Source organism: Dendrobates tinctorius, unplaced genomic scaffold (assembly GCF_039654945.1).
Source record: "Dendrobates tinctorius isolate UK_male_01 unplaced genomic scaffold, ASM3965494v1 ptg000070l, whole genome shotgun sequence".
In the NCBI taxonomy this organism is placed as follows: domain Eukaryota; kingdom Metazoa; phylum Chordata; class Amphibia; order Anura; family Dendrobatidae; genus Dendrobates; species Dendrobates tinctorius.
Genome location: NW_027361738.1, coordinates 25977462 through 26003096, shown reverse-complemented (window position 1 = coordinate 26003096; position 25635 = coordinate 25977462). Strand labels below are relative to the sequence as shown.

The following is a 25635-nucleotide window of genomic DNA, read 5'->3' as shown; positions in this document are numbered from 1 at the left end:
TTCAATTTATCACTTCCTCTCCCTACCCCCACCTTCAATTCATCATTTGCAGTCCCCCTCCTCTCCATCACATCATCATTGCAGTCCCCCCACTCAGCGTCGGACTGGAACACCTTTGACCCACCAGAGAAAATCATTCTTGGGGCCCACTATGTAGCTACATAGAGATAAATACAAGATCACCAATTGTGCGGTAAAACACGCTAATATCCCGGTATAATATAAGGTAGTACAAATCTTAATTATGTAGCAGGAGTTGGGGTAGCCTCCCTCATAGAATACAATGCTGCCCCCCTCATAGGGTATAACGCTGCCCCCCCCTCATAGGGTATAATGCTGCCCCCCCCCTCATAGGGTATAATGCTGCCCCCCCCCTCATAGGGTATAATGCTGCCCCCCCCCTCATAGGGTATAATGCTGACCCCCCCTCATAGGGTATAATGCTGACCCCCCCTCATAGGGTATAATGCTGACCCCCCTCATAGAATATAATTCTGCCCCCCTCATAGAATATAATGCTGCCCCCCTCATAGGGTATAATCAGTGGTGGACTATGGGCCCGGGGCTGTTCATAAAACCTGGGCCCCTGTACCCCCCTTCCCACCTGAGCGCTGCGGTCCCCGTGCGGGAATTGACAGCCGTACGGACCGCAGCACTTGGTTTGCTGCGGGTCCATACGGAAAACCCGCCACCATTCCACCACGTGTGGACATGGCCTAAAAAGACGTTGCACATAAGCTGTAGGCCTACGGCCAATACGCACAAAATCGCCCAACGTGATCCTGGCCATAGGGGATCCACTTTAATGTCCCCACTTTAATTTGAAGTCCCCTTACTTCATCCATTGCAGTCCCCTATCACCCACTCACTTCATCTGCAGTGCCGCTTCATCATTTGCAGCCCCTTATCCCCCCCTTCCATTTCATCATGTGCAGTCCCCTTCCCCCCCAACTTCATGTGCAGCCCCACTCCCCCATCATCATGTGCAGTTAATTTTACCCCCACATCATGTGCAGTCCCCCTTACCCCCACTTCATGTGCAGTGCCCCTTACCCCCAATTCATCATGTGCAGTCCCCCTTACCCCCAATTCATCATGTTCAGTCCCCCTTACCCCCAATTCATCATGTGCAGTCCCACTTACCCCTTAATTCATCATGTGCAGTCCCACTTACCCCTTAATTCATCATGTGCAGTCCCCCTTATCCCCCACTTCATCATGTGCAGCCCCACTTCATCATGTTCAGCCCCACTCACCCGCCCTTCATCATATGCAGCCCCACTCACCCCCCCTTCATCATATGCAGCCCCACTCACCCCCCCTTCATCATATGCAGCCCCACTCACCCCCGCTTCATCATGTGAAGCCCCCATTCATCCCCCCTTCATCATGTGAAGCCCCCACTCATCCCCCCTTCATCATGTGAAGCCCCCACTCATCCCCCTTCATCATGTGAAGCCCCCACTCATCCCCCCCTCATCCCCCCCTTCATCATGTGAAGCCCCCACTCATCCCCCCTTCATCCTGTACAACCCCAGTCACCCCCTTCATCCTGTACAACCCCAGTCACCCCCTTCATCATGTGAAGCCCCCACTCACCCCCTTCATCCTGTACAACCCCACTCACCCCCTTCATCATGTGTAGCCCCGACTCACCCCCCTTCATCATGTGAAGACCCCACTCACCCCCCTTCATCATGTACAGCCCCCACTCACCCCCCTTCATCATATACAGCCCCCAGTCACCCCCCCCCCGTCATCATATACAGGTCCCAGTCACCCCCCCTTCATCATGTACAGCCCCAGTCACCCCCCCTTCATTGTGTACAGCCCCCACTCACCCCCTCCCCCATTTAATTCATTTTATAAATAAAAAAAAATAAAAAAGTTCCCCATACTTACCTCACAGCCGGCTCGCTCCCCAGCAGTGCCTCTGCTTTCAGCATCCTCCGGGACATGACGTCATCGCGCACGCTCGACATCTGACCCGGAAGTACAGCCGGAGGGAGCCGGAGCTGAGCAGCCGTCAAGGTGACGGCCGTGCACCGTGCACAGCTCCCGGCCCCGGCCTCATAGAATGTGACACGGGCGGCTGTCTGCTGCCGGCGGCGTCACAGCACAGGGCACGGCCGGCCCTGTACAGGTGCTGGGGGAGCGGCCCGGGGGGCATTTGCCTCTCTGCCACTCGGCCCAGCCCGCCCCTGCCCCTGGGCCCCCAAAAAACCTTGGGCCCGGGGCGACCGCCCCTATTAAGATCCGCCACTGGGTATAATGCTGCCCTCCCTCATAGGGTATAATGCTGCCCTCCCTCATAGGGTATAATGCTGCCCCCACATAGAATATAATTCTGCCCCCCTCATAGAATATAATGCTGCCCCCCCTCATAGGGTATAATGCTGCCCTCCTTCATAGGGTATAATGCTGCCCTCCCTCATAGGGTATAATGCTGCCTTACCTCATAGGGTATAACGCTGCCCCCTCATAGGGTATAACGCTGCCCCCCTCATAGGGTATAATGCTGCCCCCCCTCATAGGGTATAATGCTGCCCCCCCTCATAGGGTATAATGCTGCCCCCCCTCATAGGGTATAATGCTGCCCCCCCTCATAGGGTATAATGCCCCATGCGCTGTGGACTATGAGCTCACTATATGACTGGAAGTGGGCTGTGGCTATATTTACATGATCATGTTAGATCCGCCCCATAGGGTGACAAACAGAGGTACAGGGCTTAATTCGAGGTGACTTATCGCTAGATTTGGCCTGATCTACCCCACTGGGCGGAGGGAAAGGAAAAGAAAAAAAGAGAAGAAAAAAAAAAAAAAAAAAAAAAAGGGATATGCCCTAATTGTAAGCTATATATATCTTATAAATCGCGGCTCTACTGTGGCGTCCTAATTATGCTTGGTCTGCCCCACAGGGCGGTCACAGCGGAGATGCCTCATTTCCTCGAAGATGAGATATGGCGGTATTTTGCAATCACCCTCCAGCTGGAGATCTCACTGTGTGAACTTGCCGCGATTGTAGCGGCGCTCACCTCCGAAGGGTGACACTTCGCGGTATCAGCGATTGTCCTCCGTTTGGAGTCCTCACCATGTGAGCTTGGTGCGACCACTGCTGAGTGACCTTACTAAGCGGGTTTACCGCGACTGCAGCGGCGCTTACTTCATAGAGATAACATATCGCGGTATCCGCCATCACCTTCACCCTGGAAATCTTACTGTATGAAGTTACTGCGATGCAAGCGGCGTCTCTGCCCCAGGGGATTCATCTGACACAAATACCCCATTGTGAGGGACATCAGATCTGTAGATCAGGATTCCTTTATAGCTTTGGCCTTATACAATGGTGCCCTATTCTGAGAAATATATCGAGGCATGATCATTTATGCTTTGAATTGAAAAGTGATTGCTGTGTTGGTCAGTTTTTGAGCTTGGGCAGATTCTTAGTAAACATCAGAGAACCTAGGGGCGCGTTCACTGACCTCTCATTATTACACCAATGAATGGGCTTCTTGCATATACTTTCCCTGCTGGCCAGTGATCTGACTACCTCAGGTGAGGCTAAACGCCGGGGGGGGGGCACTTGTGTGTAGGATGGTCTATTTAACCCTTTCGCGCCTGAGCCTGTTTTTGCCTTCGTGACCAGGCCAATTTTTTCAATTCTGACCAGTGTCACTTTATGAGGCCATAACTCTAGAACGCTTCAACGGATCCTGCTGATTCTGACATTGTTTTCTCATGACATATTGTACTTCAGGATAGTGGTAAAATTTCTTAGATATGAACTGCGCTTATATGTAAAAATCGAAATTTGGCGAAAATTTTGAAAATGTTGCAATTTTCAAACTTTTAAATTTTTATGCCCTTAAATCAGAGTGTGATATCGCACAAAATAGTTAATAAATAACATTTCCCACATGTCTACTTTACATCTGCACAATTTTGGAAACATAATTTTTTTTTTTTTAGGAAGTTATAAGGGTTAAAAGTTGACCAGCGATTTCTCATTTTTACAACAAAATTTACAACACCATTTTTTTTTTAGGGACCACCTCACATTTGAAGTGAATTTAGGGGGTCAATATGACAGAAAATACCCAAAAGTGACACCATTCTAAAAACTGCACCTCTCAATGTACTCAAAACCACATTCAAGAAGTTTATTAACCCTTCAGGTGCTTCACATGAATGAATGGAATGTGGAAGGAAAAAATAAACATTTAACTTTTTTTCACAAACATTTTACTTCAGAACCATTTTTTTTTATTTTCACAAGTGTAAAAACAGAAAATGAACCACAAAATTTTTTGTGCAATTTCTCCCAAATACGCTGATACCCCGTATGTGGGGCTAAACCACTGTTTGAGCACACGGCAGAGCTCAGAAAGGAAGTTTGCCGTTTGACTTTTTCAATGCAGAATTGGCTGGAATTGAGATAGGACGCCATGTCGCATTTGGAGAGCCCCTGATGTGCCTAAACAGTGGAAACCCCCACAAGTGACCCCATTTTGGAAACTAGACCCCTTAAAGAACTTATCTAGACATGTCGTGAGCACTTTGAACCCCCCAGTGCTTCACAGGAGTTTATAACGTAGAGCCATGAAAATAAAAAATCATTTTTGTTCCACAAAATGATCTTTTAGCCCCCAATTTTTTATTTTCACAAGGGTAACAGGAGAAATTGGACCCCAAAAGTTGTTGTCCAATTTGTCCTGAGTACACTGGTACCCCATATGTGGAAGAAAACTACTGCTTGGGCACACGGTGGGGCTCGGAAGGGAAGTAGTGACGTTTTGGAATGCAGACTTTGATGGAATGGTCTGCAGGTGTCATGTCACGTTTGCAGAGCCACTGATGTGTCTAAACAGTGGAAACCCTCCACAAGTGACCCCTTTTTGGAAAGTAGACCCCCCCAAGGAGCTTATCTAGATGTGTGGTGAGCACTTTGAACCCCCAAGTGCTTCACTAAAGTTTATAATGTAGAGCCGTGAAAATAAAAAAATCATTTTTTTTTTCCACAAAAATGATCTTTTAGCTCCCAATTTTTATTTTCACAAGGGTAACAGGAGAAAAGCCGGATTACTTACCGGTAATGCTCTTTTAATGAGTCCACGACAGCACCCACTTGGAGGTATCGGATCCGCCCATTTGGAACAGGAAACCCTACAGGAAAGATAAAAGGGGCGGTCCGCCTTTCCTCCTCAGTTTTACGTTTCAGAGTACCAGAAGGACCGCCAAGGATTAGGCAATGTTCTCTTATTTTAACATCTTTCTTATCCATTATTTGGTTGATATACTTTAACTATTAATATCTTTAGGGAGGGAAGTGAGCGGGTGCTGTCGTGGACTCATTAAAAGAGCATTACCGGTAAGTATTCCGGCTTTTTACTCTTCGCCACGACAGCACCCACTTGGAGAGATTCCAGAGACCATCACCTGGGTGGGACCACTGTGTCAAGGACAGACCGGCCAAAGCTTAAGTCAGAGGCTGATGAAAGGTCAAGTCTATAGTGGTTATAGAAGGTAGAAGGGGATGACCAAACTGCCGCCTTACATATAGTTTCAATCAGAACATCTCCCTTTTCTACCCAAGAAGTTGCCATTGCCCTGGTGGAATGCGCCCTGATGTTCCCTGGAGGATCTTCGTTTTTTGCGGAGTAGGCTAAACGAATAGCTTCTCTGATCCACCGGGAAATGGTGCCCTTCGTGACTCCATACCCCTTCTTACAGCCATGAAATGAAACAAATAGGGCCCTACTCTGCCTCCAACTGTTGGACCTCTCAATATATTTTAGGACAGTTCTTTTGACGTCCAAAGTATGGAACTTCTGCTCTTCCGGAGTAGAGGGATTTATATAGAAGGTTGGGAGGAGTATCTCCTGAGATCTATGGTATTTTGTTGCCACTTTTGGCAGGTAGGCAGGGTCTGGTTTTAATACCAATCTGTCTTGGTATTCTTGAAAAAAGGGTGGATCTATTGACAAGGCCTGGATATCACCCACTCTTCTAGCTGAGGTCAGTGCTACCAAGAGGGCCATTTTAAGTGCTAAGTGTTTGAAGGGTATTGTGTCGATCGGCTCAAAGGGGTCTACCGTTAGGGCGTCTAAGACCAGATTTAGTTCCCATGTAGGGACGGAGGGTATGTGGATTGGAGCTATTCGTTCACATGCTGTAATGAATCGAGTTATCCACTTGTTGCCTGCTATATTATGGCCATATAGTGCTCCTAATGCCGATATTTGTACTCTTAGCGTATTTACTGCTAAGCCTAAGTCTTTCCCTTTCTGCAGAAATTCTAAGATTGGGATTATCGGAACTTCTGCTGTATGAGGTACTGTATGGAATTGAAGAAATTTTTTCCATATTCTAGTGTAAATTTGGGTTGTGGACTGTTTTCTACTTTGTAGTAGTGTAGTAATTAAAGACTCAGAGAATCCTCTTGTCCTCAATAACTGCCTCTCAAATTCCACGCCGTCAAGTGCAAGCTGACCACTTGAGGGTGGAAAAGGGGGCCTTGGGAGAGTAGGTTGGGAGCTGAAGGAAGGACCCAAGGATCTGTTATTGACATAGTCTGCAGCCACGAAAACCACGGTCTTTTTGGCCAGAACGGTGCTATTAAGATTACTCTTGCTTTGTCGTCTCTGATCTTCCGAATTACTTGAGGTAGGAGGATCAATGGAGGGAATGCATACGCCAGGTTGAAATTCCATGGAGCTAGAAGGGCGTCTAGTATGTCTGGGTGGTCTGATGGAGATAGGGAGGCAAATGTTTTTATCTGCCTGTTCTCCTTTGTGGCGAAAAGGTCCACCTCGGGTTGTCCCCATAGGGCTACTATGTCCCTGAAGACCTTCTGATTGAGGCACCACTCTCCTTGCCGCAGAGTGTGTCGGCTAGGAAGTCTGCCTTTTGATTGCTCTCGCCTCTGATATGAAGGGCCGAGAGAGACAAAAAATAGTTTTCTGCTAAGTTTAAAATTCTTGCCGCTGAAGACATCAGAGTCTCTGATCGAGTTCCTCCTTGTTTGTTTATATAGGCCACGGTGGTGGTATTGTCCGATAGTATCCTGACATGCTTCTGTTGGAGCTGCGGAAGGAAGTTGTATAGAGCATAGAACACTGCAGTCAGTTCTTTTAAATTGGATGAGTATTCACATTCCTCTCTATTCCACTTTCCCTGATGAAACTCATTCTCCATGTGGGCTCCCCAGCCCTGGGGACTGGCATCGGTGGTTACGATACAGGATGGAACTATAAGCCATGGAACTCCTGAACATAAATGGTCATCATCTAACCACCACTCTAGAGAAGTCAAGACTTCTTGTGACAGGGTTATTTTGCTCTGTAAATGCCCACTATGTCGCTTATCCTCCTGGAGGATCTGGTGTTGTAGTGTACGGACATGGTACTGGGCCCACCGGACTGCCGGGGTGCAAGAATTTAGTGATCCTAATAGTGACATTGCTCCTCTCAAGGATACCCGTGGTTTATCTATAGCTGCTCGTATTTTTTGTTTCGTGAGGGTGATTTTTACCTGAGGTAGTAGGCATCTCTGGGTCAAGGAATCTAGTTGAAATCCTAGAAATGTCTGGAGAGATTGTGGATCGAGTCTGGACTTTTGGATATTGATGATCCAGCCAAGGCTCTGAAAAGACGAGATTGCGTCAGTCACGCGTTCGGAACATTGTTTGACTGAATTCCCAATTATTAGGAAGTCGTCTAAATATGGCACGATCAGTGTATCCTTTTGGCGAAGGTAGGCCATCACTTCTGCCATCACCTTGGTAAATATTCTTGGTGCCGTGGAAAGCCCGAAGGGCATGGCCGCGTATTGGAAATGACGAATCCTGCCCTCGACTTCCACTGCGACTCTTAGGTATTTCTGGAATCTATTGTGAATAGGGAGATGATAATAAGCATCTTTTAAATCAATCCCTGCCATTACGCAATTTGGGAACAGAAGCTTTATAGTGGATCTAATTGATTCCATTTTGAAGTTATAATTTTTTATAAATGAATTAAGCTTCTTTAAATTAATAATGGTTCTAAATGTACCGTCTGGTTTAGAAACCAAAAACAGGGGAGAATAAAAGCCTCTACCCTCTTGTCCCTCAGGGACATCAACTAAAACTTTTTTAGCTAGAAGCACTCGAATCTCGTCTTCGAGAGCCTTTTGCTGAACTGAGGAATTAAGGCGAGTTATAACAAAGAATTCATAAGGGATCTGAAGGAATTCAATCTTTATTCCTTCCCTGATTATGTTCAAAATCCATGGGCTTAACGTAATTTGTTCCCATTTGGTAACAAAAAATTTTAATCTACCCCCAACTGGTGGGTCTAAACTTTTAATTTTTATCTCTCCTATATGTTGGCCCTCTGTAGATGGTACCCTTCTGTTTTTCGTCTTTCGTGGCCCATCTATTCGTTCTGTCCGACTGTCTTCTTCTCCCGAATGGCCGTCTCTTAAAGGTTTTCCTATAAAACGGAATGGGAGAATCACTGAAGGCCTTTTTCCTCTCTTTTGCCTTGGCGAGAATTTCGTCTAAGGCTTTTCCGAAGAGGAACTCACCCTCGCATGGGGTTGCACTAATTTTGGATTTTGATTGTGCGTCCCCTTTCCAGCTTTTTATCCACAGCGCGCGTCTGGCGTTATTCACCAGGGCTGCCGACCTCGCTGCCAGTCTTAGGGTGTCCGCTGAAGCATCTGTCATAAAGGCAGCTGCACCTCTTATCAACGGGATGGCTGCACGCAGTTTCTCCCTTGACATTCTTTGTTCGATTTGCTGATCTAACTGATCTAGCCATACCAGCATTGATCTAGCAGTACATGTGCTGGCTATTGCAGGTTTGAATACCCCGGTGGTGGACTCCCAGGACCTTTTGAGCGAAGATTCTGCCTTTCGGTCTAATGGGTCTGCTAACAATCCTGCGTCCTCGACCGGGATCGAGGTCTGTTTGGAAGTGGAGGCTATGACGCCATCCACCTTTGGTATTTTAGTCCATTTCAATAGGTCTTCATCAGTGAACGGATACTTCCGTTTTGAGGCTGATGGGAGAAAACCTCTCTGGTCGTGCTTTTCCCACTCTCTTTTGATGAGGTCCTTAATTGCCGGTATCACCGGAAATGATCTCCTCTTTTTTTCTGCCAATCCCGCAAACATAATGTCCTGCGCGGTTTGGGCGCCCCTTTCCTCTTCACACCCCATGGTATTTCTGACCACTTTTACTAGATTATCTACGCTGTCCAGTGGAAAACATGCGCGTCCTTCCATCTCCGAGGATGACGATGAGGACGTGGATGCGGAGCCTGAGTTTAACTCCTGTTCTTCCTCTGACTCTGAACTAACAACGGCCTGTTTCTTATGACTGGACTCTGAGGGAGTGCTGGCGCGGTTGATGGCTTGTATCTCCTCCCTAATTATGGCTCGGATATCTTTAGAAGATATCGTCGACCCCTGCCTGGTCTCTTTCATGCATTGTTTGCAGAGTTTTTTGGGGTAGGAGTCAGGGAGAGGCTCTGAACATAATGCGCATTCTTTATGTTTAATTTTTTCTTTTTTCTTTGACTGAAGTAGGAGGTCAAAGGAAAGGAGAGAGGGGGGAGGGGGGGGGGGGGAGAGGTTTTAGCTTAATAGGTAGAGTATATACTTTGCACACTCACCCAGTGAAGCTTAATACCGGGTCGGATGGCGGAGACGGTCTGGATCGGGCTTCTGCTGCCTCGCTCCTGCGGGCAGTCTCTGTCCTGGCGCTGCGGTCCCTGGTGGAATTGCCCCCAGCTGAATCCCCTGCTGGGGCCTGCGACTCCGTGGGGGACGACATGGTTCCATCGTCGCAGCGCTGTTTTATCTTCTCCTGTCGTGCCCCCGGAAGTCGCCCTGTGTCAGGGCGCATGCGCCGCGCCATCGCCATCCTACCCCGGAAGTTCAACCATTACTTCCGGGGTATAGGAGCGTCGGGCGCCGGCCGGCTCCTGCGCCCCCGCTACTCACACGCGCGGTTCACGCGCTCATGGCCTCACCTCCCACACTGTGTCACCACTGAAGGGGGGGGGGGGCCCCTCCGGATGCCAGACCGGTCCGCTCCATGGTAAGACCGGGCGGCCATACCCGGACCCGGTCATCACCATTTTGCCGCCAGACGAGGTGGGAACCGTCAAACGGAGTCTCCCCCGACGCTGCTTCCGGACCGCAGCCCCTGCCGTTCCCAAGGAGACCGCACAGGCGGATGCATGGCCCAGGTAAGATCCTGCTCCATTTGGAACAGCAAACCAAAACTGAGGAGGAAAGGCGGACCGCCCCTTTTATCTTTCCTGTAGGGTTTCCTGTTCCAAATGGGCGGATCCGATACCTCCAAGTGGGTGCGGTCGTGGCGAAGAGTAAAATTGGACCCTAAGAGTTGTTGTCCAATTTGTCCTGAGTACGCTGGCACCCCATATGTGGGGGGGAACCACTGTTTGGGCACACGGTGGGGCTCGGAAGGGAAGTAGTGACGTTCTGGAATGCAGACTTTGATGGAATGGTCTGCAGGCGTCATGTTGCGTTTACAGAGCCCCTGATGTACCTAAACAGTGGAAACCCCCAATTCGAATTCCAACCCTAACCCCAACACACCCCTAACCCTAGCCCTAACCCTAACCCTAGCCTGCCTACCTGCTTTTTTTTTTTCTTTACTTTTTTTTTATTTTTGTGTTTTTTATTTTTTGTATTTTTGCCACTTCTCCTCTGATCTCACACTGACAGATGATCAGAGGAGAAGCAGCATTACTATGTGACAAGATCGCTGCCCGGCACATAGTAACGCCACTTCTCCTCTGATCTCACACTGACAGATGAGCAGAGGTGAAGCAGCGTTATTGTGTGACAAGATCGCTGCCTGGCACAGCTGTGCAAGGCAGTGATCAGCTGTTCCAGGCAGCGATCTAGTCACACAGTAACACTGCTTCACCTCTGCTCATCTGTCAGCATGAGCTCAGAGGAGAAGTCGCGTTATAATGAGGGAGATCGCCGGGAAACAAGCAGCTTTCCCAGCGAGCTCTCTCATTGGCTGCTGTGACGCGACATCATCAGGACCTGAACCAATCAGGTCTCGATGACGTCGGGGGTCCCAGCATGCATTGTGCACCGGGATCCCCGCGTTATAAGGTATGAGGGGGTCCCGGGGGGCACAAAACCGCCGACAGTAGATAAACGTCGGCGCTGCACAAAGCCCAGCAAGCGCCAACGTTTATCTACAGTGGGCGGTCGGGAAGCGGTTAAGGAAACCACACCATCTATCCATGGGACTTACTTTTTGGCAGTGATATGGGCAGTCACTCTGCTAGTTGAGGCACCCAGCCATTGCGGGACCTTCTCTTTTTCTTTATGGACAAATATAGTTAAACCCCCTTATATCTATTTGTATAACTCCCCTGATGAATCCCCGTTATTGGGGAGGAAATGTGTAGGGAGCAGATACCCCTTCTGACGACTGGAGGTGACACTATAGGGTCCATTTGGGGCCTGTCCTTGTAAGGGCAGGAGTAATACCTGGGCACGACAGGGAGGATCGGGAAAACTGCACACCTGTAACCCTTTAACCTCCTTTTCCACACGCTGTCTTGTGCTGCTATATGGACCCGAATACCCGACAGGGGACCTCTGAAAAATAAGCCGGGGCGTCAATGTCCATGAGTAATGGTGAGACCGAACCATTTTTTAAATGAGCACTGATACGCACGAGCACTATTATGTCTTTATATGTGTTTATGTTAGGTCTCCGGTTTTAATGAATTATTTGGGTATACTGCTGTCCTCCCTCATAGCGTATAATGCTATATATATGTATGTATGTATGTATGTATGTATGTATGTATGTATGTATGTATGTGTGTGTGTGTGTGTGTGTGTGTATCTCTACATCTAAAATAGAAATAGATAAAGAAAAAAAACGACCAGCACCTCCTAGTGTGAACACGTGCAAGCTGCAAAAACTGCACAATATAGACAAAAAGAACACCGCAGCCCATGTGCATGAATCTAGGCCATGTGAAAACACAAACACATAAAAATCATTCAATTTGGATAATCCTCACAGTAAAATGAAGGTTCTTAGTGCGCAAATTGGCCAATTCATGTAAGCCCATCAACCACGGCAAGGTGACCTTCCCCTGATAGGTCTCTGCTCTACCGTACATAAGCCACTTCTGGGCCACCAGCCTACAATTTTGGACAAACATGTCACCACCGGGCTAAGCCTACAATTTATGGGCAGATAGAGCTGATTGCGGCCACCTGCAAGGCCAATGGGAGGGGTGCAAGATCAGACTGAAGGCAGCCAGCATCCAGCAACTAAATAGAGAGAGAGATACAGTAGATAGATATAGAGATATATAGATACGTATGTGTAAAAAATAGGAACAGCACAAAATACCTTAAACCAGTGCACGTTTCTCCAGACACCTCAATGTCCTTAGATAATAGAAAAAAAAAGCTTTAGCTTGAAAAAGGATTGCCATATCCGAAACGTCGCCACGCCACTAGGCAATTAAAAAGTTCACACCACTATTATTTTGGTGCTGCTCTTTCTTTTTTTTTTTCTTGATATAGAGATAGATACCAGCGCACATAAGGAAAAAATTCTCAAAAATTAAAAAAAAAAACACATTTGAAAGATAGACTCGCCAAAACCCTGACTAATGCATTAGCAGGATGCAGCAGACCTCCACTGATAAAGGCTGGGGCAGCACAGGTGCAACCCACTGATGAAAACAGCCAGTAACCCAAGAGGGTCTGGCTGCCTAGTGGAAAAAATGCACACAAATAGGGCTTGCATAGGACATCAGTCACACAGATAAGTGTGGTGCAAAGTATCTGAACAGCCTATTAATGACGCCCATAGTATTAGCAGGCGGGCGGCTCAGCACTATGCATATGCATCACACAGAAAAAGCCAAGCCAACATAAAGAGGTCTAGCTGCATCCTGCAAAAATGACAAAAAGTGCCAAAAGATAAAAAGAATGAAAGAAAGATGAATTGACGTCATCACACACTGGCTGTGAGTCAGCAGAGGGGACTGATGGGAGAGAGAACGTCATCTGATGCTCTCTCTCCCTTTATAATTGAGGGCAGCGCCGGCCCTAATCTACAGCCACATAGCGGCTTACTGGGCTGGGGCGCGGGGCCCCTGGGAGAGAGAAGAACGTGAATATTCCTTTCTCTTTAGCAGCGTGGACAGGAGCTCCTGCCTCCTGTCACCCACTGCTGCTCCGCTGGCACGGGGACCCCATAGCAGCAACACATCACTGGCTCGGGGCCCCTGGAGCAGAGTCCCTAGGCAACTGCTGGCCCTGTATGCCAGCAGGTGCCAGGGCCCACCGGAGAATCCTGCGTTTCTCCGGTGGGCCAGTCCGACGCTGCCCGCACTTCATCATTTGCAGTCCCCCCTCCGCCTCTCCCCTCATTTAAATCATTTTATAAATAAAAGAAAATGAGTTTTTCATACTTACCTCATTGACGATTGCCTGCAGGCGCAGCTCTGCTTCTGATGTCCTTGTACATGCCGATGCGTACGTGATGCCATCACTGCATACGCGCCATCACCTGTCTGGACGGATATGGAGCTCCGAGAAAAACTCCCACCACCGAGGTGTGCGCCGCGCACAGAAGTTCATTGCACAATGGGACCCAGTGAGTAGAAGCATAAGAGGGGAGGTGCAGGACCCCCTCTGTACTGCTGCTCACCGGGCCCCATACTCCAGTAAGGGCAGTAATGCCCTTATGACGGCCCTGAGCATAATGGAACCACATAGTCTGCTATGTAGTATAATGGGGAGACGGTGCTGGCATTGGGGCCAAATATAATCACCCTGCCGGCCAGATTTATCCCACGAGCCAGAGTTTGACATGTGTACTCTAGAGCTCACATGTACCAAACCTGCACATGTCAGCAGAGGCTTTAGATGCACTGACGGCGGAATTTTCATGAAATCACATCCACTTTGCTTGGACAATTAAATAAAGCAGAATTTCTGTGCCAAAGAAGCAGCAGAGAAAATCTGAAGCATTTACGCTACATGTGAACAAGGCCGAAATGTCCAAGCAAAGTGAATGTGATTTCATGAAAACTCCACCCTCGGTGCATCTAAAGATGCTGCTGAACAGTGCGGTTTTGGGGCTTTTTTTCCGCTAAGGCTATGTGCACATGTTGTGGATTAGTCTGCGGCTTTTTCTGCAGAGAATCCGCAACTCTTGGCAGAAACTGCAGGGTAAAACACATGCAGTTTTCCTACGGATTGCTAGCATTTGTACAGCGGATTTGATGCAGGTTCTAGTGCGTTTTGGCAGTGCGGATTGGAGATATATATATGTATGTGTGTGTGTGTGTGTGTGTCCCGGAACGTACACTGCAGCTGTGGTTCCGCAAAAAAGAAGTAACATGCTGCGAAAAATAAACCGCAGCAAATCTGCACGGAATTTTCCACAGCATGCGCACATCGGATTTGGTTTTCCATAGGTTTACATGATAATGGAAACTGCTGCGGATCCACAGGACCAAATCCGCTGCGGATCCGCAGCAAAAACCACAACGTGTGCACACACCCTTAAGACTTCTATATGGAGTTGAAAAAAACACATGTAAAAAAAAAAGCGCAGTTGCGTTTTTAATTACAGAATCAAAGCTTTTCTGTAACATTAAAAAAAGCTTTAAAAACACGACTTCAGATCTGCAACAAAAACGCATCAAATGTGAGTAAGAAGATATAAAAGAAACTCAGCAAGCATGCAATATTCAGAAAAGATGGTTATTGCGTCTTATTGTGCGGAAACCTGCAAAACTCATGTAGATAAAAGCAATGCTAATAACCCAGCATTTACACTGTGTGTGAGCACAGCCTCAGCATTACATTTTAATATTTTTTTTAATAGAGAAAAAAAATCATTTACGCCATTTTTTATGCCTTTTATCGATCTCCATAAATAGTGTGATCGCTGAGTTGTGCGGATCGTTACAGGGACACAAATATGTCCATGTTATTTGCTGATTTGTGATGTTTATTTAAAAAAGCGAAGTGAAAATGACATGATTGTAATTGTTTTTTATCAGTTTTTAGTAATTTTATAGAAAAAATCTGCTTTTTTATTTTCCATCTAGAATGCAGGGAGATACCGTGGGTACGGAATGTATTCAGACCTCTTTAAATTTTTCACTCTCTTTCATTGCAGCCGTTTGGTAAATTCAAAAAAATTCCTTTTTTGTTCTCATTAATGTACACTCTGTGTTAGGCGTCGTGTTCCTGCCTCTGCACAGGAGGAATCTCGAGCCTTGCCTTCTGCGGTCTCCCATTCCTCTCTGGCCACAGCAGCGCCTGCTTAGCAGTGACGTTGTTCCCGGCGTCTTGCTCGGTCTACTACTGTTGGCTTGGTTACTGCTGCCAATCAGGGGTCAGCTATATAACCTGCAATAGCCAGCAGCGAGCAGCTCTTGGGACTAAGTGCTTTTTTCGGCCCACTAAGCATGCCCGTGGGAAGTCCTCTCATTGGAGGTCTGAGGTCACATGCTCAGGTCCTATTGCTGCTCCCATTGGACCACTAGGAAGATCCCGGAAGGACGCTGCTATGAAAGTCGCATGGCCGCACGGCCATGCGCTAGTTTAGAGCTTTATTGCTGAAGTTGTGTGTATGATGGATATCTGAGACTGGTCAATGACTCATTATAATTCCCCTCCCTTTAATAATAATATTTATTTATATAGCGCCAACATATTCCGCAGCGCTTTACAGTGTAACAGTTTCAAAACACAAGTCATAAGTAGCAAAGTTAACAATACAATAATTAAAGCAAAATAAGATGATCCTGCTCGTGAGAGCTTACAATCTACAATGAGGTGGGGGAGATACAGAGTACAGGTGTGTATTTACAATGGTGTATTTACAATGAAGGTCCAGCCATCTTGAGGGAGTGAAGGATGGAAGGAGATAGTGAATGGGCTAAACACGCACACTTACACATAGAATGACTTTGATTAGTGAACGTGATGGGCCGTTCTGAACAAATGTGTTTTGAGGGAGCGCCTAAAATTATGCAAATTGTGGTTAGTGCTAATTTCTTGGGGTAGAGCATTCCAGAGGATAGGAGCAGCATAGGAGAAGTCTTGGAGTCGGGAGTGGGAGGTACAGATTAGCGCAGAGGTTAGTCGAAAGTCGTTAGCAGAGCGCAGCGATCGGCTAGGCCGATAGACAGAAATGAGGGAGGAGATGTAGGGGGGTGCTGCACTGTGGAGAGCTTTGTGGGTGAGAACAAGTACTTTGAATTGGATCCTATTATGAATGGGCAGCCGGTGTAATGACTGACGAAGAGCGGACACGTCCAAGTATGGATTAGCCAGATGGACGACCCTGGCCGCTGCATTAAGTATGGACTGGAGAGGGGATAGTCGAGTGACGGGGAGGCCAATTAATAGAGCGTTGCAGTAATCCAGGCGGGAGTGGATCAATGCTACAGAGAGGGTTTTTGTTTCCATGGTGAGAAAAGGGCGGATTCTAGAGATGTTCTTTAGTTGTAAGCGGCAAGAGCGGGCAAGAGATTGTATATGGGATGTGAAGGAGAGATTGGTGTCAAACATAACACCCAGACAGCACGCCTGCCGCCGGGGTGTTATTGTGGTGCCACCCACGGAGAGGGAAATGTCAGATTTAGGGAGGTAAGTAGACGGCGGGAGCAGAAGTTCAGTTTTGGAGAGGTTGAGTTTCAGATAGAGTGGACATGATATTGGATACTGCAGACAGTCACTGGCGTTCTGTAGTACAGCGGGGGTAAGGTCGGGGGAAGACCTAAATAGTAGTGTGTCATCAGCATAAAGAAGGTACTGAAAGCCAAATCTGCTGATGGTGTGTCCAATTGGGGCCGTGTAGAGAGAAAAGAAGGGGGCCAAGGACTGAGCCCTGAGGTACCCCGACAGCAAGAGTAAGAGGAGATGACGTGGAGCCAGAGAACAAAACACTGAAGGAGCGGTCAAAGAGATAGGAAGAGATCCAGGAGAGAGCAGTGTCCTTAATGCCTAGTGACTGGAGCCTAGAGAGTAGGAGATGGTGGTCAACAGTATCAAAAGCTGCAGATAGGTCAAGAAGAATGAGCAGAGAGTGGTCACCGTTACGTTTTCTTGTCAGGTCATTAGTCACTTTGAGTGCAGTTTCAGTCGAATATAGGGGCGGAAGCCGGACTGTAAAGGGTCTAGAAGGGAGTGGAGAGGTAACGGGTAAGGCGGGAGTAAACTAGGCGTTCCAAAAGTTTAGAGATGAAGGGGAGATTGGAGACTGGTGTGTAGTTGTTTGTGCAGGATGGGTCGAGAGCGGGGTTCTTTAGTAATGGAGTAACAATGGCGTGTTTGAAGGAGGATGGGAAAATGCCCGAGGGAGAGATTAAAGATTGTAGTTAGGTGGGTTGTGACGACTGGAGAGAGACTGGAGGAGATGTGAGGGAATGGGGTCGGTAGTGCATGTAGTCGGACGAGAAGAAGAGGAGTCTGGAGACTTCTTCTTCTATGATAGGATGAAATGTGGAAAGTGAGCCAGGGGAGATGCAGGAAAGGATGGGAGTCACAGCACTTGGTGGTTGGGAGCAGATTTCCTGACGGATATTATCTATTTTTTCTGTAAAGTGGGAGGCTTTTGATACGCAGCACCGAGTACTGGCACTGTTTAGCACCGCAAGGCTCCCAGCTCCTCTCACACATTAGCGCCTGAGGGCGTCATTCAGCACACGGCACTTCGGTACTGCAGGTACAGCAGCATCCATTAGAGTGGCACCTGCGCTTCTTATGCACTTTCCAGTCCTAAGCTTAGGCTGGTTAGTGGCGTCCGCCAGAGCTGCGCTGTACACACTTAGTGCGGTAAGCATTTATCAGCTGCGCCCTGTGTCTGGTAACAGGGCACAGCATTCTGTAAGCATCTGTCGAGGCATCGCTGTTGCGGTGCTGAACGCTAGTGGGACTAGAGGGCATTTTCCGGCGGCAGATTCATTTTTTTTTTTATTTAGATCACTGTGATAAACTCTCACAGTGATTAAAATTTAAAAAAACAAGTAAATCACCTCCCCCCTTATCACCCCCCATAGGGACAAATAATAAAATATTTTTATTTTTCAATTAGGGTTAGGGCTAGGGTTAGGGCTAGGGTTGGGATTAGGGATATAATTGAGGGGTTTCCACTGTTTAGGCACATCAGGGGGTCTCCAAACACGACATGGCGCCACCATTTATTCCAGCCAATTTTGCGTTCATAAGGTCGAACAGTGCTGCCTCCATTCCGAGCCCCGACGTGTGCCCAAACAGTGGTTTATCCCCACATATGGGGTATCAGTGTACTCAGGAAAAATTGCACAAGAACTTTGGGGGTCTAATTTCTTCTGTTAAACTTGGGAAAATTAAAAATTGGGGGCTAAAAATATAATTTTTGTGGAGAAAAAATTATTTTTTATTTTCACGGCTCTACATTATAAACTTCTGTGAAGCACTTGGGGGTTCAACGTGCTCACCACGCATCTAGATTAGTTCCTTGGGTGGTCTCGTTTCCAAAATGGGGTCACTTGTGGGGGGTTTCCACTGTTAAGCTAGATCAGGGGCTCTGCAAACGTAACATGGCGCCCGCAGACCATTCCATCAAGTCGACACTTCAAAACTTCACTACTTCCCTTCCGAGCCCCAACGTGTGCCCAAACAGTGGTCCCCCCCCCACTTATGGGGTACCTGCGTACTCAGGACAAACTGGACAACAACTTTTGGGGTCCAATTTATATTATTACCCTTGTGAAAATAAAAAATAGTGGGCTAAAAATCATTTTTTGAGGTGAAAAAAATATTTTTTATTGTCACGGTTCTGCGTTATAAACTTCTGCGAAGCACTTGGGGATTCATAGTACTCACGACACATCTAAATAAGCTCCTTAGGGGGTCTAGTTTCCAAAATGGGGTCACTTGTGGGGGAGCTCCAATGTTTAGGCACACAGGGGCTCTCCAAACACGACATGGCAAACGCTAAATATTCCAGCATATTTTCCATTCAAAAAGTCAAATGGCGCTCCTTCCCTTCCGGGCCCTGCCGTGCGCCCAAACAGTGGTTTATAACCACATATGAGGTATCCGTGTACTCAGGAGAAATTGCCCAACAAATTTTAGGATCCATTTTATCCTGTTGCCCACGAGAAAATAAAAAAACTGAGGCTAAAAGAACATTTTTGTGAAAAAAAGCACTTTTTTTTTTTTACGGATCAATTTGTGAAGCACCTGGGGGTTCAAATTGCTCATTATGCATCTAGATAAGTTCCTTGGAGGGTCTAGTTTCCAAAATGGGGTCACTTGTGGGAGAGCTCCAATGTTTAGGCGCACAGGGGCTCTCCAAACGCGACATGGCAAACGCTAAATATTCCAGCATATTTTCCATTCAAAAAGTCAAATGGCGCTCCTTCCCTTCTGAGCCCTGCCGTGCGCCCAAACAGTGGTTTATGACCACATATGAGGCATCGATGTACTCAGGAGAAATTGCCCAACAAGTTTTATGATCCATTTTATCCTGTTACCCACGAGAAAATGAAAAAATTGATGCTGAAAGGAAATTTTTGTTGGAAAAATTAAAATGTCCATTTTTTCCTTCCACGTTGCTTTAGCTCCTGTGAAGCACCTGAAGGGTTAATAATCTTCTTGAATGTAGTTTTGAGTAGCTTGAGGGGTGCAGTTTTTAGAATGGTGCCACTTTGGGGTATTTTCTGCCATATAGACCCCTCAAAGTGACTTCAAATGTGAGGTGGTCCCTAAAAAAATGGTTTTGTAAATTTTGTTGTAAAAATAAGAAATCGCTGGTCAACTTTTAACCCTTATAACTTCCTAACAAAAAAAAAATGTTGTTTCCAAAATTGTGCTGATGTAAAGTAGACATGTGGGAAATGCTATTTAGTAACTATTTTGTGTCACATACAGAATAAAAATTCAAAATTTGAAAATGGCGAAATCTTTGCCACATTTCCATTTTTTTTCACAATAAACGCAAAAATTATCGACCTAAATTTACCACTACCATGAAGCCCAAAATGTCACGAAAAAACATTCTCAGAATTGCTAGGATCCTTTGAAGCATTCCTGAGTTATTACCTCATAAAGGGACACTGGCCAGAATTGCAAAAAATGGCCTGGTCATTAAGGTCAAAATAGACTTGGTCATGAAGGGGTTAATGAATTACGCACATTTCGCTGGAATAAAACGCAGCATGCTCATTAATTTTGCTGAAAAATCCGCATTTCTAAATATATTCTATGAGCAGGAGGATGCTCCTGTAAAAAACGCACAAAAAATGTGCAAAAAAAGCACTTTTTTCCTGGGAAGGAGTCAGTTTTTTTCTGCATATGTGGGTACATAGCCAAACAGTTCAACTTTATTTTCCTCAGGACACAGCACATCCACGATGCCTTTAGGGCTCTCAGCACGAAACCAGCAGTACATCTTCATCTACAGCAGCACCTCACTTCTTCAGACACACTTATGCGGACCACACGAGAAACGCAGAACAAGAAACACGGTGAATGCGGCTCTTCGTCTTCCCTCCTTGCAACCGACCACAGACCATGAAGGTAACCGTCTACACTGTAGTTCACCCCTTTACGGCGCTGTTGATTCTGTTCATGCTCTAGGCTAGTGGCCCACTGGACTACTTGGCACAGCTCCTGCACTCTGGCTGTCACTTCCACAGGGACTCACTCACTGACCTCCCTGGCTTGACTGCTCTCAGACACAGGATGATTTCATAGACTGGCTTCAGTGTCACTTCAGCTTCTACACACACGCTGACTTGACTCCAGAGGCTCTCCTATTAGCCTCGCTAGCACGTTAGCCCCCAGTCTCTAGCTAACAGGCCTCCAGTGACTCCCTCACTGGCTGCTGCTGTAGGCACAACACTTCACTCACTCCTCAGGACGGCTGAGGGACTCTGCTTCACCCCTTGTCTCTGTCAGCTAGGCTCATCAGGAATTCTGCCTCTGCATCTGTACCATGAGGCTGCCCTCAGCTGCACACTCTGCTCTCCTCTGCTCTGCTGGTAAACAGGAAATCTCTCTTAGCTCCTGGCTAGCCTCTCCTCTCTTGTCCCCTCAGTTAACCCTTCTGGTGCCCTCCTAAAGGCTCCCATCTAACTGTGCTCAGTGCCCCCATCTTGTGTCCCTTTTCTAGTAGTACACTACCTAATGTCTCTACATAATGCCCTATGGCCGCAAACACACATACACAAGTCACATATGATGCACTCAAACATGGCAGTAATAACAGACAACCACAGGAAATTAGCCAGGACTAAGTCCTGGCACCCTCTTACACAGCTTCAAATATTAAACCTCCTCCCAGTGTTGTCAGCAGAGGCTGTTGCTCAACGATTTGTCACCTGCAATGATAGAGGTCGTGGGTTCGATTCCCATGAAGACCAGAGAATTATTTAATTAATGTAAGTACAAAGCAGAAATGCCGTCCCACACCCCTCAATGAGCATGTTATGGCACCCGCTAGGCAAAAAGTGCGGTGGCTTTTATTTTATCCCCACGTAGAAGTGAGAATTCCTGATAAGCCCAAGAGGGGAAGGTTTAGAGAGAAAACATAAAAGTTCCTTTAAGAAAAAGTGATCCCCAATGGCTGAAAAGTCCTGACCTAAGTGATTAGGAGACTGGATCTTCAGCTCCCCTATGGGCTGTGAAATAAAATCATCATTTTCCTTAGGTCTCGGTGTTGGTGCCATAGCTGTTGATAGAGACTATACAGATATCTATCCTCTCCACTCTAAAAAATAAAAATATTTACAAGGTGCCAATCATTTACAGACATTTTTATTATTATAGGGGCTGTACCTGCTTCCAATCAGTGGGGCACAGGTCCTGATTCCAACACCTATCGGTCAAAAGACCACTGAGACCGAGATTACTGTGAAGTGCGCAGCTCCGGCATAAGCCGTGTGCAGAGAGATGTGTAAGGGCTCAATAGTAAGTGTATGTGTCCGTACACCGCTCTGAGGAGAAAAATCACATCCTGCAGAAAGGAATCAATGGAGTCGCTCTGCTCTCATTGGCATCAGTTATTAGATGACCCCTTTCTCTTAGGACAGAGCAGATATCCATCACTGCTTGGTGTTGGGAGACAGACCCTGAAGGAGGCATTATACCTGCCCCTGCTGGATAATGTCTGGGGCATTTCCTAGAGCAGAGCACGTCCATCATGAATAACAAGCCTCACAATAACTGTCGCTCTATAAACCGTTGGCTGCAGCCCGGGCCTATGGCAGCAGGAGGGAGACTATAATAAGGCTGTGTGGGCGGGGCTGCACTAATCTGCTGTGTCGGCCAATCACAGCGCTCCATCAGTGACATATGCAAATGCGATGCAGGGAATTCTGGGAAAAGTGGCAGAAGCAACATTTTTCAGGGTAAGTCTCCTAAATGTCGCTGTAGTTGGGCTCTCTATCGCAGGAGGGGGTTCAGCAGGGGCCGGTCCATTCTCTTGTGATGAGTAGAAAAATCTCCCTAAGGTAAAAGCTTCTCATGTTAGGGACTATATATACAGTATAGGTACAGTAATATATTGGAGGTGAGGGGTAGTCTGAAGAAAAATACCAAACAATGGTAAAAAAAAAAAAAAAAAAAAGATATGATATTGATGTGACGGCCTCTGTGATCCACCACATACATCTGAGAATGAAGGTTAATGGACTTGAGCCAATTAATCGGCATTAAACCAGATATTACTTTTATGTGAATCTATCACCTTGTTTTTCTTATTCCCAAGTCTCTGATCTAATTTGTGTTCAGTCGCTGTAATAAGCCCCATATATTGTTCTAAACATTAAAAAGGGGATCATGATGGGGCATATTTCTACATGAAGGGGATCATGGTGGGGCATATTTTGGCTTGAAGGGGATCATGATGGGGCATATTTCTACATGAATGGGATCATGATGGGGCATATTTCTACATGAAGGGGATCATGATGGGGCATATTTCTACATTAAGGGGATCATGATGGGGTATATTTCTACATGAAGGGGATCATGATGGGGCATATTTCTACATGAAAGGGATCATGGTGGGGCATATTTTGGCTTGAAGGGGATCATGAAGGGGCATATTTCTACATGAAGGGGATCATGATGGGGCATATTTCGGCTTGAAGGGGATCATGATGGGGCATATTTCTACATGAATGGGATCATGATGGGGCATATTTCTACATTAAGGGGATCATGATGGGGCATATTTCTACATGAAGGGGATCATGGTGGGGCATATTTCGGCTTGAAGGGGATCATGATGGGGCATATTTTGGTTTGAAGGGGATCATGATGGGGCACATTTCTGCATGAAGGGGATCATGATGGGGCATATTTTGGCTTGAAGGGGATCATGATGGGGCATATTTCTACATGAATGGGATCATGATGGGGCATATTTCTACATTAAGGGGATCATGATGGGGCATATTTCTACATGAAAGGGATCATGGTGGGGCATATTTTGGCTTGAAGGGGATCATGATGGGGCATATTTCTACATGAAGGGGATCATGATGGGGCATATTTCGGCTTGAAGGGGATCATGATGGGGCATATTTCGGCTTGAAGGGGATCATGATGGGGCATATTTCTGCATGAAAGGGATCATGGTGGGGCATATTTTGGCTTGAAGGGGATCATGATGGGGCATATTTCAACTCAAATGGGATCATGATGGGGCATATTTCTACTTGAATGGGATCATGATGGGGCATATTCCGGCTTGAAGGGGATCATGATGGGGCATATTTCTGCATGAAGGGGATCATGGTGGGGCATATTTCGGCTTCAAGGGGATCATGATGGGGCTTATTTCTGCATGAAGGGGATCATGATGGGGCATATTTCGGCTTGAAGGGGATCATGATGGGGCATATTTCTACATGAATGGGATCATGATGGGGCATATTTCTACATTAAGAGGATCATGATGGGGCATATTTCAACTCAAATGGGATCATGATGTGGCATATTTCTGCATGAAGGGGATCATGATGGGGCATATTTCTACTTGAATGGGATCATGATGGGGCATATTTCTGCATGAAGGGGATCATGATGGGGAATATTTCTACTTGAATGGGATCATGATGGGGCATATTTCAGCTTGAAGGGGATCATGATGGGGCATATTTCTACATTAAGGGGATCATGATGGGGCATATTTCTACATGAAAGGTATCATGGTGGGGCATATTTTGGCTTGAAGGGGATCATGATGGGGCATATTACTACATGAAGGGGATCATGATGGGGCATATTTCGGCTTGAAGGGGATCATGATGGGGCATATTTCGGCTTGAAGGGGATCATGATGGGGCATATTTCTGCATGAAAGGGATCATGGTGGGGCATATTTTGGCTTGAAGGGGATCATGATGGGGCATATTTCAACTCAAATGGGATCATGATGGGGCATATTTCTACTTGAATGGGATCATGATGGGGCATATTTCGGCTTGAAGGGGATCATGATGGGGCATATTTCTGCATGAAGGGGATCATGGTGGGGCATATTTCGGCTTGAAGGGGATCATGATGCGGCTTATTTCTGCATGAAGGGGATCATGATGGGGCATATTTCGGCTTGAAGGGGATCATGATGGGGCATATTTCTACATGAATGGGATCATGATGGGGCACATTTGTACATTAAGGGGATCATGATGGGGCATATTTCAACTCAAATGGGATCATGATGTGGCATATTTCTGCATGAAGGGGATCATGATGGGGCATATTTCTACTTGAATGGGATCATGATGGGGCATATTTCTGCATGAAGGGGATCATGATGGGGCATATTTCTACTTGAATGGGATCATGATGGGGCATATTTCAGCTTGAAGGGGATCATGATGGGGCATATTTCTACATTAAGGGGATCATGATTGGGCATATTTCTGCATAAAGGGGATCATGATGGGGCATATTTCTACTTGAATGGGATCATGATGGGGTATATTTCGGCTTGAAGGGGATCATGATGGGTCATATTTCTACATTAAGGGGATCATGATGGGGCATATTTCTGCATGAAGGGGATAATGATGGGGCATATTTCTACTTGAATGGGATAATTATGGGGCATATTTCGGCTTGAAGGGGATCATGATGGGGCATATTTCTGCATGAAGGGGATCATGGTGAGGCATATTTCTGCATGAAGGGGATCATGATGGGGCATATTTCTACTTGAATGGGATCATAATGGGGCATATTTCGGCTTAAAGGGGATCATGATGGGGCATATTTCTACATTAAGGGGATCATGGTGGGGCATATTTCTACTCAAATGGGATCATGATGGGGCATATTTCTGCATGAAGGGGATCATGATCGGGCATATTTCTACTTGAATGGGATCGTGATGGGGCATATTTCGGCTTGAAGGGGATCATGATGGGGCATATTTCTGCATGAAGGGGATCATGGTGGGGCATATTTCTACTTGAAGGGGATCATGATGGGGCATATTTCGGCTTGAAGGGGATCATGATGGGGCATATTTCTGCATGAAGGGGATCATGATGGGGCATATTTCTACATGAAGGGGATCATGGTGGGGAATATTTCGGCTTGAA

At 46.6% G+C, this 25635-nt stretch overlaps 1 protein-coding gene across 3 annotated transcripts in view; it reads right to left on the bottom strand.

Annotated features, from left to right (window-relative positions):
• VILL (villin like) overlaps window positions 1–25635 on the bottom strand; it is a 156069-nt gene that overhangs the window by 64390 nt on the left and 66044 nt on the right. Inside the window, exon 1 of one of the 3 annotated variants that reach the window (XM_073581477.1) lies at window positions 12408–12957. The exons of the other annotated variants lie outside the window; for them this stretch is intronic. The gene's annotated coding sequence lies outside the window, so the exon portion shown is untranslated. Of the gene's footprint in view, window positions 1–12407; window positions 12958–25635 lie in introns of those variants that run through there. 3 annotated transcript variants of the gene reach the window in all.